The sequence below is a fragment of the Hylobates moloch genome, unplaced genomic scaffold (assembly GCF_009828535.3).
Source record: "Hylobates moloch isolate HMO894 unplaced genomic scaffold, HMol_V3 SCAFFOLD_6, whole genome shotgun sequence".
NCBI lineage: Eukaryota > Metazoa > Chordata > Mammalia > Primates > Hylobatidae > Hylobates > Hylobates moloch.
The window spans coordinates 63415380-63429876 of NW_026652281.1; the positions used below are offsets into that span (position 1 = coordinate 63415380).

The 14497-nt window shown below is 34.1% G+C and overlaps 1 long non-coding RNA gene across 1 annotated transcript in view; it reads right to left on the reverse strand.

Annotated features, from left to right (window-relative positions):
• LOC116471027 (uncharacterized) overlaps positions 1-12231 on the reverse strand; it is a 41730-nt gene extending 29499 nt beyond the window's left edge. Inside the window, exon 1 of the long non-coding RNA XR_004248726.2 lies at positions 12152-12231. This is a non-coding gene — a long non-coding RNA (uncharacterized LOC116471027). The remainder of the gene's footprint in view (positions 1-12151) is intronic.
• Between the last annotated feature and the right edge of the window lie 2266 nt (positions 12232-14497).

The following is a 14497-nucleotide window of genomic DNA, read 5'->3' on the forward strand; positions in this document are numbered from 1 at the left end:
GTTGGGAGAATCTCACTTTGGATTCTAGAAACAACATGAGACAAGGAGTTGAGCACAAGCTGTCTATTTGGAAAGATCAAAGAATGAGTAGGGAAGTGTCGAGGGAAAATAAGAAAAGGAAAACTGCCACTACAGATGTCCTATTAAGCCAGCTGACACAGGGAGTGACTGTGAGAAAATTCTGGGAAACAGAGCACCACAGATAGCTCAGAATTATTCCACCTCAGCGGTGAGGAACTGAAGTATTTATCAACTCCAAGTAGTTATTTGTTAAATGGTGCTAATTCCTCTGCACAGTTGGCATCATCCTAGTGGGTTTCTACAGTTTTGGGGGAAAGAGTCTTCAGAGACAAAGACACAGTTACTACAGGTGAAAATGGGAAGTCAGCCAGAGCATTTACCTGAGAAAGTTCAAACGAGCTTCAGAGAGTGAGTGAAGGCATGCTGAGGGGCAATGAAAACATTTGCTGCAAGGAATAGCAGGAACTACCGTGGGCCAAGTGAAGTTTGAGATTCTATTAGACATCTGATAGGAGATGTCAGTAACATGTCTTGATTTCATGGATGAGTGCTAACAAAGAAGTGAAAGCATTGCCAGCATGACACAGAGTGAGGCAATTTTAACCCAATGGGTAGACAAAAGACAGAATTAAGAAAAGTAAATAGCCTGCTTGTGAGGTACCTGAATTTAAATCATAATGTATCATGCTTAACACTATTTATCAAAGTATTTATTCCACATTTACAAAAAAGTAATGTTGAAATATTACTTTGTGCAGTAATCTCAAAAGGCCAAAATCTGTCATCTTTATTTAGGATTCAATATTACAGCCATTAGTTCCCTTTCAATTGTCAAACTTTAAAAATTGCAGCCTATATTCTCAAAAGGATTTTGTTAAGGGTTTACTTATTATTTTATAGGAAGCCAATTGCTTAAAAATAGATTAACTGCAATTAATCAAGTCAAGTTATATATAAATCTGTATCACTAGTACTCACAAAAGAAGACTGAAGCATTATGTGGATGATTCTAATTAAATGTGAATCTTTCTGCATGAGCTCAGAAGCCTTCATCTCCATATAGTTTGTAGTGTACACAGAGTTATTTCATAAACATCATCGAAGGAAGCATATTGCTTTTAAAGATCAGTATTGTTGTAATACTGCTTTTAAAGGTAAAAATTATCCCTAGTTAATAACCTAATTTGTATTATTAAAATAATGACTTTAAATGTTAAAATTATTTCTAATGTTGTATGGAAAACAAAAACTTTCCTAGAATTAGATACAGATTTCTAGAACTAGACATTCACAGATACTTAAAACTCAACATGCTTAAATAGAAACCCTATCTACCTGATAGAAAACTTGTTTTTCCTTGTAGATTATTTATATCATGCCTATTACCCTTCATTCAATCTCCCAAGCAAGAATATAAGGAGTCATGCTTCCTTTCTTTTTTTTCCCCTCACTCAATAAATGGCAGAATCATTTATCCAATTACTAGCATCAAAAATCTAGGAGTTCTCTCAATTTTCTCTCATCCAGTTCATCAGTATGCCCTGTTAACTTGACCTCCAAAGCATATCCCTGTCTAAAGCCAGAAAGACTGTTTTTTTTCCAATGTCCCTGCTATAATCCTTGCTAAATAACCATTGTCCTGGATAGAGTATTGTAATATCCTCATAATTTGTCTCACTACTCCCATCTCTCCTCCTACAGTCTATTTTCTATACAACATCAGAGTGGTATTTTTTGTTGTTATTTTGGAGTTTTTTACCCTTATTTGTAAGCAGGGACAGAGTGGCATTTTAAAAAATGGAAATCCCTTCATCTTAGACTTCTCTATTACAACTTTCTAATGGCTATTCATCACACTAGAATAAAATCCCAACATCCTAGCCCAGTTTACAACATTTCATGTAATCTGGCCCCTGACTACCTTTCTGACATTCTTACATCATGCTATACCACTGGACTCCCTCCTGCTGTGCTCAAATACACTGGTCTTTTATTACTTTTTTTAGCCCATTTAATACATTTCCAATTTTTGGTAAAGTGTCTTAAGGAATGAGGAGGACTTAACCACGTACTGTGTAGGAATGTACCAACACAAAAGCATTCAATCAATGTAGTCTCTATTAGGAAAGCTAAGGTGTGTGCTAGAAACCACAAGCAGTTTAATGTTGCTGCAGTATAAATAAGGAATGAGAGACAAGTCTGCAAAGGTAGCAGGAGTACAATAACATCCCTTTAGCCTTTCCTAAGGATTTTAGACTTTTTATTTTGGTAGGATACGTGATCAAGACTCCTTGTATAATCTGATAAAAGATTGTCTATATTTTCCAAGGATGATACAAATCACTAAGAAGCATTTTAACAACATCCTGCATACAATTTCAGGTGGCATCCTAACCCACTAAACACTGTTCTTAGGGTTAAAATTTTTGCTAGACAAGAAAACAAATAACCTGATTTAAAAATGAGCAAAGAACTTGAATAAACATTTCTCAAAAGAAACTACACAAATGGCCATCAGACACATTAAAAAATGTTTAGCATCACTAATAATCAGGAAAATGCAAATTAAAGCCAAAATGAAACATTACCTCACATCTACCAGAATGGCTATTATCAGAAAGATGAAAGATATGTGTTGGTCAGAATGTGGAGAAAAGGGAACTCTTGCACACTGTTGGAAGGAATGTAAATTAATACTGCCGTTATGGAAAACAGTATGGTGATTGCTTAAAAAACTAAAAATAGTGTTACCATACGATCTAGCAATCTTACTTCTAGGAACATATCCAGAGGATTCGAAATCAGTATGCTGAAGAGCTATCTGCACTCTTATGTTTTATTGAAGCCCTATTCACAATACCCAAGTTTTGGATTCAATATAATTGTCAATCACCAAAGAATAGATGAAGAAAAGATTTTAAATATACACACAATGGAATATTATTCAGCCTTAAAAAGAATAAAATTTTGCCATTTGTGACAACATGAATGAACTTGGAGGATATTATGCTAAGTGAAATAAGCCAGACACAGAAACACAAATACCACATGGACTTGATTATATGTGGAATCTAAAAATATCAAGCACATAGAAGCAGAGACCAGAATGGTGGTTACCAGAGCCTGGGGATAGGGAAAAACTGAGAGGTAATAGTTAAAGGGTACAATGTTTCAGATGAGAGGAATAAATAATAAATATTTGAGGTGATGGGTATATATATTTGCTTGATTCAGTCATTCCACATTGTATACATATATCATAGCATCATTCTGAACCCAATAAATGTATACAATTAAAAATTATCAATATCCAATTATACACATTTTAAATAACAAAAATAATTCTTAAATTTTTGCAATAGTTCTTTTTCAGTTATTGAATAATGTTAATTAGTGTGCTATTTTAAATATATCATGGCGAACTTTGGCAATAAAATAGATGTGAGAAATACAACACTGAAGCCACCGGGAAGAACGGTTAGAAAATTATTCAGTAAGTCCAGAAATGGTGGATTTCATAAATATGTTATTTATCTGATAATTTCCAAAGGAAATAGTAATTGATTGTATATGGGTAGCAATAAGAAGAGTAGTAATTTTTTTTTTTTTTTTTGAGACAGAGTCTCGCTCTGTCACCCAGGCTGGAGTGCAGTGGCGTGATCTCGGCTCACTGCAACCTCTGCCTCTGGGGTTCAAGCAATTCTCTGCCTCAACCTCCTGAGTAGCTGGGATTACAGGCGCCCACCACCATGCCCAGCTACTTTTTGTATTTTTAGTAGAGACGGGGCTTCACCATCTTGGCCGGACTGGTCTTGAACTCCTGACCTTGTGATCCACCTGCCTCGGCCTCCCAAAGTGCTGGGATTACAGGCATGAGCCACTGCTATTGTGCCCAGCCAAAGAATAGTAAATTTTTATAATAAGGTTTTGGCCCTAGGTTCATCATAAACCCTGTGCCATTTTGAACCCTGTCACTTTTAAGTACTATTAATGACTTAAATTTTTTACCACCTGGAGCATCTCCACAAATGACAAGGAAAGTGTCATAGCTTTGATTTTGTTTTTACAAATATATTTTAGAAAGTTGGAAAATTTGAAAATATAGAATCTGCAAATAATGAGGATCAATTAAATCTTTTTTAAAGATTTTTGGAAAATCATATTAGACATTTAAATTATAGCTTCAAACACATATGTAATTTAGATTTTTGAAAAAGATGTTCTTGGAAATATTCATTAATTTAAATTGAATCTTAGATTTATAATACTTATATATTAATGTAAAAATATGAATGTAAAATAGTTTAAGCAAATTAACAGAATGATTTTTAGGATAATGTATTGCTATGGTTTTCATGTATCTTACAGAAAGCTTCTGTTGGAAAATTAATCCCCAATGTAACAGTATTAGGAAGAGGAATCTTATAAGAGGTGTTTAGGTCAGGAGGCCACACCATCATGAATGGAGTAATGCTAATTCCAAAAACGGTTTGAAGATATGAGTTTTCTCTTTCCCTTTCTCTTTGACCTTCTGTTATAGGATGACAAAGCAAGAAGGCTCTCACCAGATGCCAGACCCTTGATCTTGGACTCTCCAGCCTCCAGAACTGCAAGCCAGTAAGTTTCTGTTCATTACGAATTGCCCATTCTTAGGTGTCCTACTATAGCAGCACAAAATGGACTAAGACACATAAAATTCCCAGTACTTTAGCAAATAGGCTCCAAGTAAATGAGATTATTGTGGTCCTTACAGTAGTAAAGCCATCAAGCATATAGTAATGCTAAATGCATAAAGAAACAGCTTAGAGAAGAGTACCGTGTTTTAAAACATGCCGCATATCTACAACTATCTGATCTTTGACAAACCTGACAAAAACAAGCAATGAGATAAGGATTCCCTGCTTAATAAATGGTGCTGGGAAAACTGGCTAGCCATATGTAAAAAGCTAAAACTGGATCCCTTTCTTACACCTTATACAAAAATTAATTCAAGATGGATTAAAGACTTACATGTTAGACCTAAAACCATAAAAACCCTAGAAGAAAACCTAGGCAATACCATTTAGGACATAGGCATGGGCAAGGAATTCATGTCTAAAACACCCAAAGCAATGGCAACAAAAGCCAAAATTGACAAATGGGATCTAATTAAACTAAAGAGCTTCTGCACAGCAAAAGAAACTACCATCAGAGTGAACAGGCAACCTACAAAATGGGAGAACATTTTCACAACCTACTCATCTGACAAAGGGCTAATATCCAGAATCTACAATGAATTCAAACAAATTTACAAGAAAAAAACAACCCCATCAAAAAGTGGGCGAAGGACATGAACAGACACTTCTCAAAAGAAGACATTTATGCAGCCAAAAAACACATGAAAACATGCTCACCATCACTGGCCATCAGAGAAATGCAAATCAAAACCACAATGAGATACCATCTCACACCAGTTAGAATGGCAATCATTAAAAAGTCAGGAAACAACAGGTGCTGGAGAGGATGTGGAGAAATAGGAACACTTTTACACTGTTGGTGGGACTGTAAACTAGTTCAACCATTGTGGAAGCCAGTGTAGTGATTCCTCAGGGATCTAGAACTAGAAATATCATTTGACCCAGCCATCCCATTACTGAGTATATACCCAAAGGACTATAAATCATGCTGCTGTAAAGACACAGGCACACGTATGTTTATTGCGGCACTATTCACAATAGCAAAGAGTTGGAACCAACCCAAATGTCCAACAACGATAGACTGGATTAAGAAAATGTGGCACATATACACCATGGAATACTATGCAGCCATAAAAATTGATGAGTTCATGTCCTTTGTAGGGACATGGATGAAACTGGAAACCATCATTCTCAGTAAACTATCGCAAGGACAAAAAACCAAACACCACATGTTCTCACTCATAGGTGGGAATTGAACAATGAGAACACATGGACACAGGAAGGGGAACATCACACTCTGGGGACTGTTGTGGGATGGGGGGAGGTGGGAGGGACAGCATTAGGAGATATATCTAATGCTAAATGATGAGTTAATGGGTGCAGCACACCAACACGGCACATGGATACATATGTAACAAACCTGCACATTGTGCACATGTACCCTAAAACTTAAGGTATAATAATAATAAAAAAAAATGATAATACTGATAGTAGAGAAACAAGTCTTAACCAGAGGTATGTTGGCAGGAACAGAATAAGATATTTTAAAGGCATTTGAGCAAGATCAGAATATTCATTCTCAATTTTTATCTAAAATGAAGCAAGTGACACTACATTTGCAAAACTTCTATCCTTGTTAATCTTTTGTCCTTATTCAATAAAATAATCCTTATTCTTTTATCCTTATAAAAAAGAAAAAAATAAAACATAGAAATAAAAATTAACCTCTGAGAAAATTTATACTCAACATCTTTGCTAAATGACATGCTTAAGTTTTGCTTTGCTTGAAACAATCTGAATTCATTTCTAAAACTTTCGCGTTTTACTTAACTTGAAAAGTTAGAAATTAAAGTGTAATGTTTACTTTTACCTGGAACTCTGTACTTCTATTTCTCTGAGTAGAAGAGAAGCTGAGGAAGACCTTGCAAAACCACCAAAACACTTTGGAGATATGCCATTGGATAACAACCATATATTGGTACTGACTTCTGTCCGGGATTTAGTAAATAATGATACCATCATAACTCATTTTATTACGATATCTCTTCTTCATCTATTACAAATTGCTTACGAAGAAATATGTCATTTGATTTTTGCAATAATTTATGAATTAGGCTAGTATTAGTATCCTCAAATAAACTGTTTAAATTTTTGACTTGACCGAGATAAAATTTGTGCAGATTGAGATTTTTATCACTTGTAGATCACGAGATTTGCAATGTGACTGGTATGCAGGTGAAAGGCTTATTGTCATAGGAACTATATTTGCACCTTTTGCAATGAGACAAGAGCTATGATTAGCTCTCACTAATGCTCTCTAGGATCACCACATAAAGGTTCCATGAAGTGGGAAGAATCACAGTATAAGCTAGAGAGAAAGATATATAAAACAGCCTATGACTAAGAAATTAGAAGTGAATATAGAGGCATAATGTTCTCTAGAAACAAAGAAAATTTTTTAAAAAAGTCAGAGTGAGTGTGTGAGTGGAAGAAACAAACTCAGTTTCACTCACTATCCCTCACAACATGCTTCTGACACCAGCTGTATAGGATTTCTCCCCAGCAGCAAACAAGCAATCAATTCTGCAGAGGAATTTGCAGCTGGGCATCCTTCAATTCAATCCTGACACAGATCACAGTGGATAAAGGCTCTGTCCCAGAAGGGTGTCCCCCACTTCCAGTGCCAATCACAAGCCCCGGGTTCTTTTAACTGTGCTTCTGACAACAAGCTATAAAGTGGGGTCCCCATAACTTCCTCTTCAGATTCAAATAACTTGCTACAGCAGCTAACAGAATTCAAGGAAACACATTTACTGGTTTATTATAAAGGATATTACAATGGATACAGATGAAGGAATGCGTAGGGTGAGGTATGAGGGAAGGGGTGCAGAGTTTTCATGTTCTCCCCATTCAAGCCACCTTCCAGGGACCTCCATGTGTTTAGTTATCCAGAAACACATCTAAACTCTATCATTCGGCTTTTATGAAGGCTTCATTATGTAGGCATGATCGATTAAATTATAGGCCATTGGTGATCAATTTAACCTTCAGCCTTTCTCCCCTCCTGGGAGGTTGGGAGTTGGGCCTAAAAGCCCTAAACCTCTAATCCTACCTTGGTCTTTCTGGTGATCAATCCCCAGCTCCATCCCAAGGCTACCTAGGGGCTGCCAGCCATCAGTCGACTCATTTACAAAACACACTTAGTACTTTGAAGATTTCAAAGATTTTAGGAGTTATGTGCCAGGAAACAGGAACAAAGACCAAATATATATTTCATAATATCACTGTGTGGGTTATAAACTTGTACATGGTAATAAGCAATACAATTTAATAAAACCATAAATAAAAGCAGCCTGACCTGTAGATGCAATTTTCTCTGCCTTGGAATTCTAGAACATTACCTATTCTGATGAAATACAGTTCACTTTATTTTAATTGAATGAAACTTCCTAGTTGGAAACATTTCTCTAACAGTTATTCTTTTGAAGCCCCAGTATCATTTTGAGTTAACTTAAAGATGTGTCCTAGAAAGAAGAAACAATAAGACAAGGACAATAAAGAATTAGGAATGTGTAGTAATAAGGAAACAGGCCAAAAAAAACCCTTACTGTTCAAATGTATTAACAATTATTGGGCTTTTGCAACTAGAAAAATATATATATATAAAAATATATATATATATATATATATATATATTACAATTTAGAAAGGAATGTAATTATAACAAATTCTACCTATTTTATTACCTTGAGGGATGAACAGAGCTTCAACATAAAAAGATGCTTGTGTCCTTATATTTCCTCTATAAATCTATCCAGAGGTCTCGAGGTAACAGAAAAGTTGACAGATCTGGTCTTATTTCTAGCCTTCAATCAAGAACTAAAGGCAACTTCACTAAATTTAAAGTGACACCTAAAGAAGGTTAAACAGACCTTAAATATCAGTGTGCACATTAGTAAGTAATTATCAATTGTAGAGGAAGACTTCTACAGGAGCACTAAAGAAAACAACTGGATAAGACAAATAGCTCAGGCTCAGTGGAAACCCATTACACTGAACACTAGCTTCATTTAACTATCAAGTATTATTTGGCTACCATTAGTATATATAAACAAAGATAACTCTGTAACTTATACCATATTAAAGCCCTGTTCTCATATTTTTCATAAATAGCTGTGTAAAATTAAAGCCACTTTTTGGAAGATTTTTACATTTCAGTTTGTTAAAAAGAAGATTTAAGATTTGTACGTAGATGCTGGTAGCAGTTTTGCCATTTACTAGTTGTGTAGCATATAGACATTTATTTAAATTCTGTGGCTTTCTGGTTTCTGCCTCTGTACAATGAGGTTGGATTAGAACCATATGGTGTATTCAGTTCTTTCTATTAAAAATACAAAAATAAGTGCACAATTAGATCTTCATTGAGGAAGTAGAAGTGCTCATCGTTGTATTAAATTACACATTAATACTATTCAACTGATAAAATTCTTTTTCAAAACATGTGGTAGTCTATTTTGCAAAACATGTGGTAGTCTATTTTGCAAAACATGTGGTAGCCTATTTTGCATTGCTTATAAAGGAATGTCCGGGACTGAGTAATTTTAAGGAAAAGATATTTATTTGGCTCATAGTCTTGTAGGCTATACAAGAAGCATGGTGCCAGTATCTGCTCTGCCTCTGGTAAGGCCCAAGAGAGAAGCAGGGAGGTCCCAGACTCTTTTTAACAACTAGATCTTGCCTGAACTCATTACCACAAGGAGGACACGAAGCTATTCATGAGGGATCCACTCCCATGAACCCAACACTTCCCACCAGGTCCCACCTCCAACATTAGGGAATCACATTTCAACATAAGATTTGGAGGGGACAAAAATCCAAACTACATCACATGTTAATTGGTGATTTAAAAAAAGCTAATGGATTATTTATTGGCTTATGTACTGGTATTTAAAATATAATATTCTCCAATTACTTTATTTGTCCACTAATAGCATACTTCATTTATCCACGTGCTTAACCAATTTCTGTGCTCTAGGTAATTGTCCTATGCTTGGGCATATGGTGGTGTTCTCTGCTACCTGGAGCCCAGAATCTGGTGGGAGAAGCAAAGAGTAAGTAAAAACAGAAACATGTAGTTACACATAGTAAATAATTAGAAGAAAAGAACAAGGTGTTTTGAGAGGTAATAATAAAAAATCTACTTTAGATTTGAAGATGAGGGAAGAAAATGAGAAAACACTTACAGGCAGCCTAACTGCAGGTATGAATTATTTCCCAAGATGAGAAAATGGTTGTTGTGTTTGAGGAAGTGAAATAATATAACAGTTTAAGAATGATGGAGAAACAGACAGGATGAGTGACAGACAAAGGTTGCATAATACTGAGTATTATAAGCTTCCTTAAGGAATAAGTATACTACTTAAGGGCAACTGACAACCATTAAAAGGTTTATAAGCCTGGAAGTAATGGAAAAGGATGTACATTTTACAAAGATGACTGTGAACATTGGTAAAGGTTAGATAATGGAGTGGGCAATAGCAAAGGTTGTAGACTATTCTAGAGGTTTAGGAAAGAGACTTTGTGTTGGTGGTATGGAACAAGATAGAAGATAATATTACCAATACTTAGGAGGTGATTATGCATTTCTAGTTAAATCGATCTCCCCAGTTGTGGGGTTTTGTTTAGTTTTAGATTGGTTTGTTTTTACCAGAATTATTAAGTTTATGGGTCCATGCATGAAAAAAGTGGACAGCAGAACATATTTGTAAGAGTGTGATTATTATGGATCAAGAAATATCATCAGGGCAAGAAAGGCAATAAAGACAGATGGGAATTGACAAAGGGGCAGAGGGCATTATTTAGCCTGTGAACTGAAAGGATGCAATAATGTAACTATTTAGACATGGTGCATCACCACTTAATGCGCAAGTCACCAAATGGTAAGAGGAATGAAGAGAAACTTAAAAATTGAGGCATGAATCCATCACTGGATAAACGAATGTGGCATGGCACTTATATCACAATTACATCATTTCTGAGCTCAGCTGTGTGTCTTATTGATACTTGAACAATTAATAGAAATGTCTCTTACTCAAGAGGTAAGCTTAAGACTTATTCTTTTAATAACATTGGAATGTGATTTATATGAATTTTACTACAACATCATGTTACTAAAAAGCTGTCAAAATCAGTGTTAATGCAGAATTATCCCAGAATTTTAATAACATCTCTCCAACAACCTTTTAAATTGAACAAGTGGTTAGCAATGTAACTGGCTTGCCATTTAAAAAAAAAAAATTTGCCTGATTATTTAAAGGAACTAACTTATGAAGTTTGAAAATATGATGAGATGACATAATGTATGTGAGAAAAACCTGTCATTCAGATAATTAAGTTCCAAAGGGCATAAAGCTTTATTCAATAATCAAAATATGCTGAAGTCTGTAAATTTAAATGCACAAAAGTTAGTGCATTCAAAATTAATTCTTCTGCCCATGAGCCACCAACTCTTAAATATAAACAATATGTAACAATTATCTTTACCACATTTTTTACTCTACACACATGCTGACCTTTCAAATTTAAATATGCATTTATGTACTATGATTTAAAAGAAGTATATAACAGTATATTAGTTGTCAGGTGGTTATTTAAAATTCATCATCGAAAATGTAAAAGAAAAGATTATGCTGAATGTGAGACTATACTTAAATTAGAATTATTTTAAATTCAAGATAAAAACGATGTTTGACTGTCTCCTATATACTAGATTTCATGCAAATATTAGTGAGTAAAAATATGTATTTGTCTTCAAGAAACAAATCTATTCAAGACTTTTTTAACCTAACTTTTAAAATTTCTTTTACTGATTTAGCATTTTAAAATTTTCAACAATATAATCTTGTGATGTTTTTTATCACTGGTTGTACTTAGCTCTTTGCCAAAGCTATGCTATTATCATCAAAATTATTTGAAATATAAATATTTGATTGAAATATTTTAACTCTATTTTAACAGTAGTGACTATTTTAACAGTAGTGACTATTTTAAATGGCACGGTTTTACTCTCACAGCAAGGATACAAAGTATTATATTTAATTGTTCTATTTTGAAGTATATTTAAAATTTTTCAGATGTTCTGTTTAAAAGTATGTTTAAAGTTTTTCAGATGTTCTATTTAAAAGTATATTTAAAATTTTTATGAGCATTTGATAACATTTCAGTAGACAGAAACCCTTATTCAAGTCTCACTCCTTAACTATCTTTCTATTTTCAGCTATGACAGATACTGCTCCTCTTTCATTATCTAGTCCTTCCTTTTTCATAGGAATAGAATACCTTAATTGTTATCTTGAAGACCACAGTCCTCCAAACCCCTTGGAGCTCAACATGCCTACGTACTATGGTCTGGACAATGAGTTATAAGGAAAGCAAAGTATTAAGCACCGACTTACAGAATCCATTCTCAAAAAACAGCAAGCATACACCAATATTCTTGCTTGTTCTGCCCTTCTACCCTGTTGCTTGAAACAGAGATGCTGTCATTTGTGAACTGAGGTTAAGGTCATACCATGGAACAATAGGGTGCCTGAGTCCCTGACACTGTGGTGCAATCTGTAAGCCCTAAAACTGCATATTTGACTTTTAACTGAGGGAAAGAAGAATGGCTTTGTTTATGCTCCTCTTACACTGGTTTTTTTTTCCTTTTATAAAATTTCATTAAAATTTTAACATGGTATTTGGAAAATATGAAAGCAATTAAAAATCATATATCTCAAAATAATTTTTAAAATGCTTTTTAAGATATTTAACTGTTCTAATCCTAAACGAAAGAAAGTAATCCTAAATCAATACTGTTTTCCCTCCCATTTAGAAAAACCCATGAAACTCTATTGAATTTTCTTACAAGCATACTTAAAGGATCAACAATCAGTCTAAAATTTTAATTCTTTCCTATTAAAATTCCTGTAGATAGATGTTCTGTTAGTTTACAGCCCAACTTTGTTGGAAATAATCTGAAGAAAAAAAAAATCAAAACATAGAAAAGGCTCAGTCTCTATTTAGAATTTTCTGGATTCAAAAGTCTTTCAAAGTATATCACTTACTTTCATCATTTAATGATGGCTCTTAATGATATCATATATTTTTTTAAATGGTGCTTCTGTTATTTTCTGCAAAATGTCATTCTGCATAAACTTTACTGTAAAATAGACTCATCACTATTTCTCCTTCTCTCCATTACATTGTTTATCCTGTTTTTATAAATTTCTTTATCTTAAAAAAATCCATTTGAAAAACTGTAACTTGTGATATCCTATTTTCTAAAACCACTATTTTAAATCTAGTCATTCAGTCTTGTTATTTATCTGGAATTTTGTTTCCCCATTTCCTTAAATGATGTAAACTTTGGGGATTGGTTGATGATTCTTCTACTGTCATTCAGTATTACAAAAAGAAAACTGATGCTGGCACACATATTCCAAATAAAGCTTTTAATAGTACCTGTGTGATAGCTCCCTCTCACCATTTTTAATCTTTTATATTCTAAAGATTTAGAACCAATCCTTAAATAGTAAGAAAGTAGAAAATAATCGAATACAGAATCAATCATATTCAGGACACCGTGAATGCAAATACTTCATAATCCAGTTTTACAGTTTAATGGACATTGTTTAGCATGGCACCTCTCAGATCTGATATATCTTGTTGTGCTTAAAATTTGCCTTACACTTTCATTTAAAGTTACCTTATTCTCTACTTACCACATGTATAAAATATTCTATTTTTCTCTTAATGTTTTACTGATAATTTTCACTATCAGTAGTGGATCTTTTTATAACTTACCGTATGTCCCCCAAAATATACCAATAATACAATGATTAGATTAGGAAACCTGACATCTTTTTAAAAGACACACTTTCTTTTTTTTCTTTTTAATTTGATTATATTATATTTTGCCATGGACAGTTTAGCCTAATATAAACCAATTTAAAGCAAAAATGCCTTCCCTGCTGTCATCATCTCACTCACCCACATTAGCACTGTTGTTCTGATTAAAGATGGTATATATTCTTTCACAATATTGTCGAGTAACTCTGCAAAATAAACCACAAAGCCGCATTTTTATTTTTAAACAGAGTGAACCAGGGAAAGTTCACTTCTTTTAAAGTTTAGTTATTTTGTCTATTCATTGAGGTTTTCTTGCCTGGTGGCTTTCTTCCTGTAGCATCTAGCATCCACCTCTCTTGATTAAGAACTTTCCAAACAATAGCAGGATGCTCTGAGATAAATGCCAAATCACCGTGGATTTATTCATGTTGTAACAGACTATCTCAAGCCAAAACTACTTTGGATTTTAAGGGCTTGCTATAAAATGTTGGCCAAATGAACCCTGGACAGGTGGATTGCTGAGTTTTTCAAGCCTGTTTTAAAGGGTTTGATCTCAGTCCTTATCTGCATTGGGCTAGAATACACTAGGTTCCTTTGAAATTCACAGGATTTTAATTAGGCTTTAGGCCCCTACATTTTAAAAAATAAAGTGCTAAATAAAGTGCTAAATATAATGGTGTCTTGATTATTAGATTAGAAACATTATAAAGCAGGTGAAAATTAAATTTAATATCAAGGCATTAAATGTATGCATTTCTCACTGGAGAGCATAGAAGCAAGCGCCTTCACTGCAAGAAGACTGTTTCATGTGCCTTTAAATTTGAAAATTCCTATAAATTGAATGAGAATGTCAGGAGAATGCATCTGTTTAGCAACTTGCAGTTTGGGGAATACTCTTTAAGAATGCTACA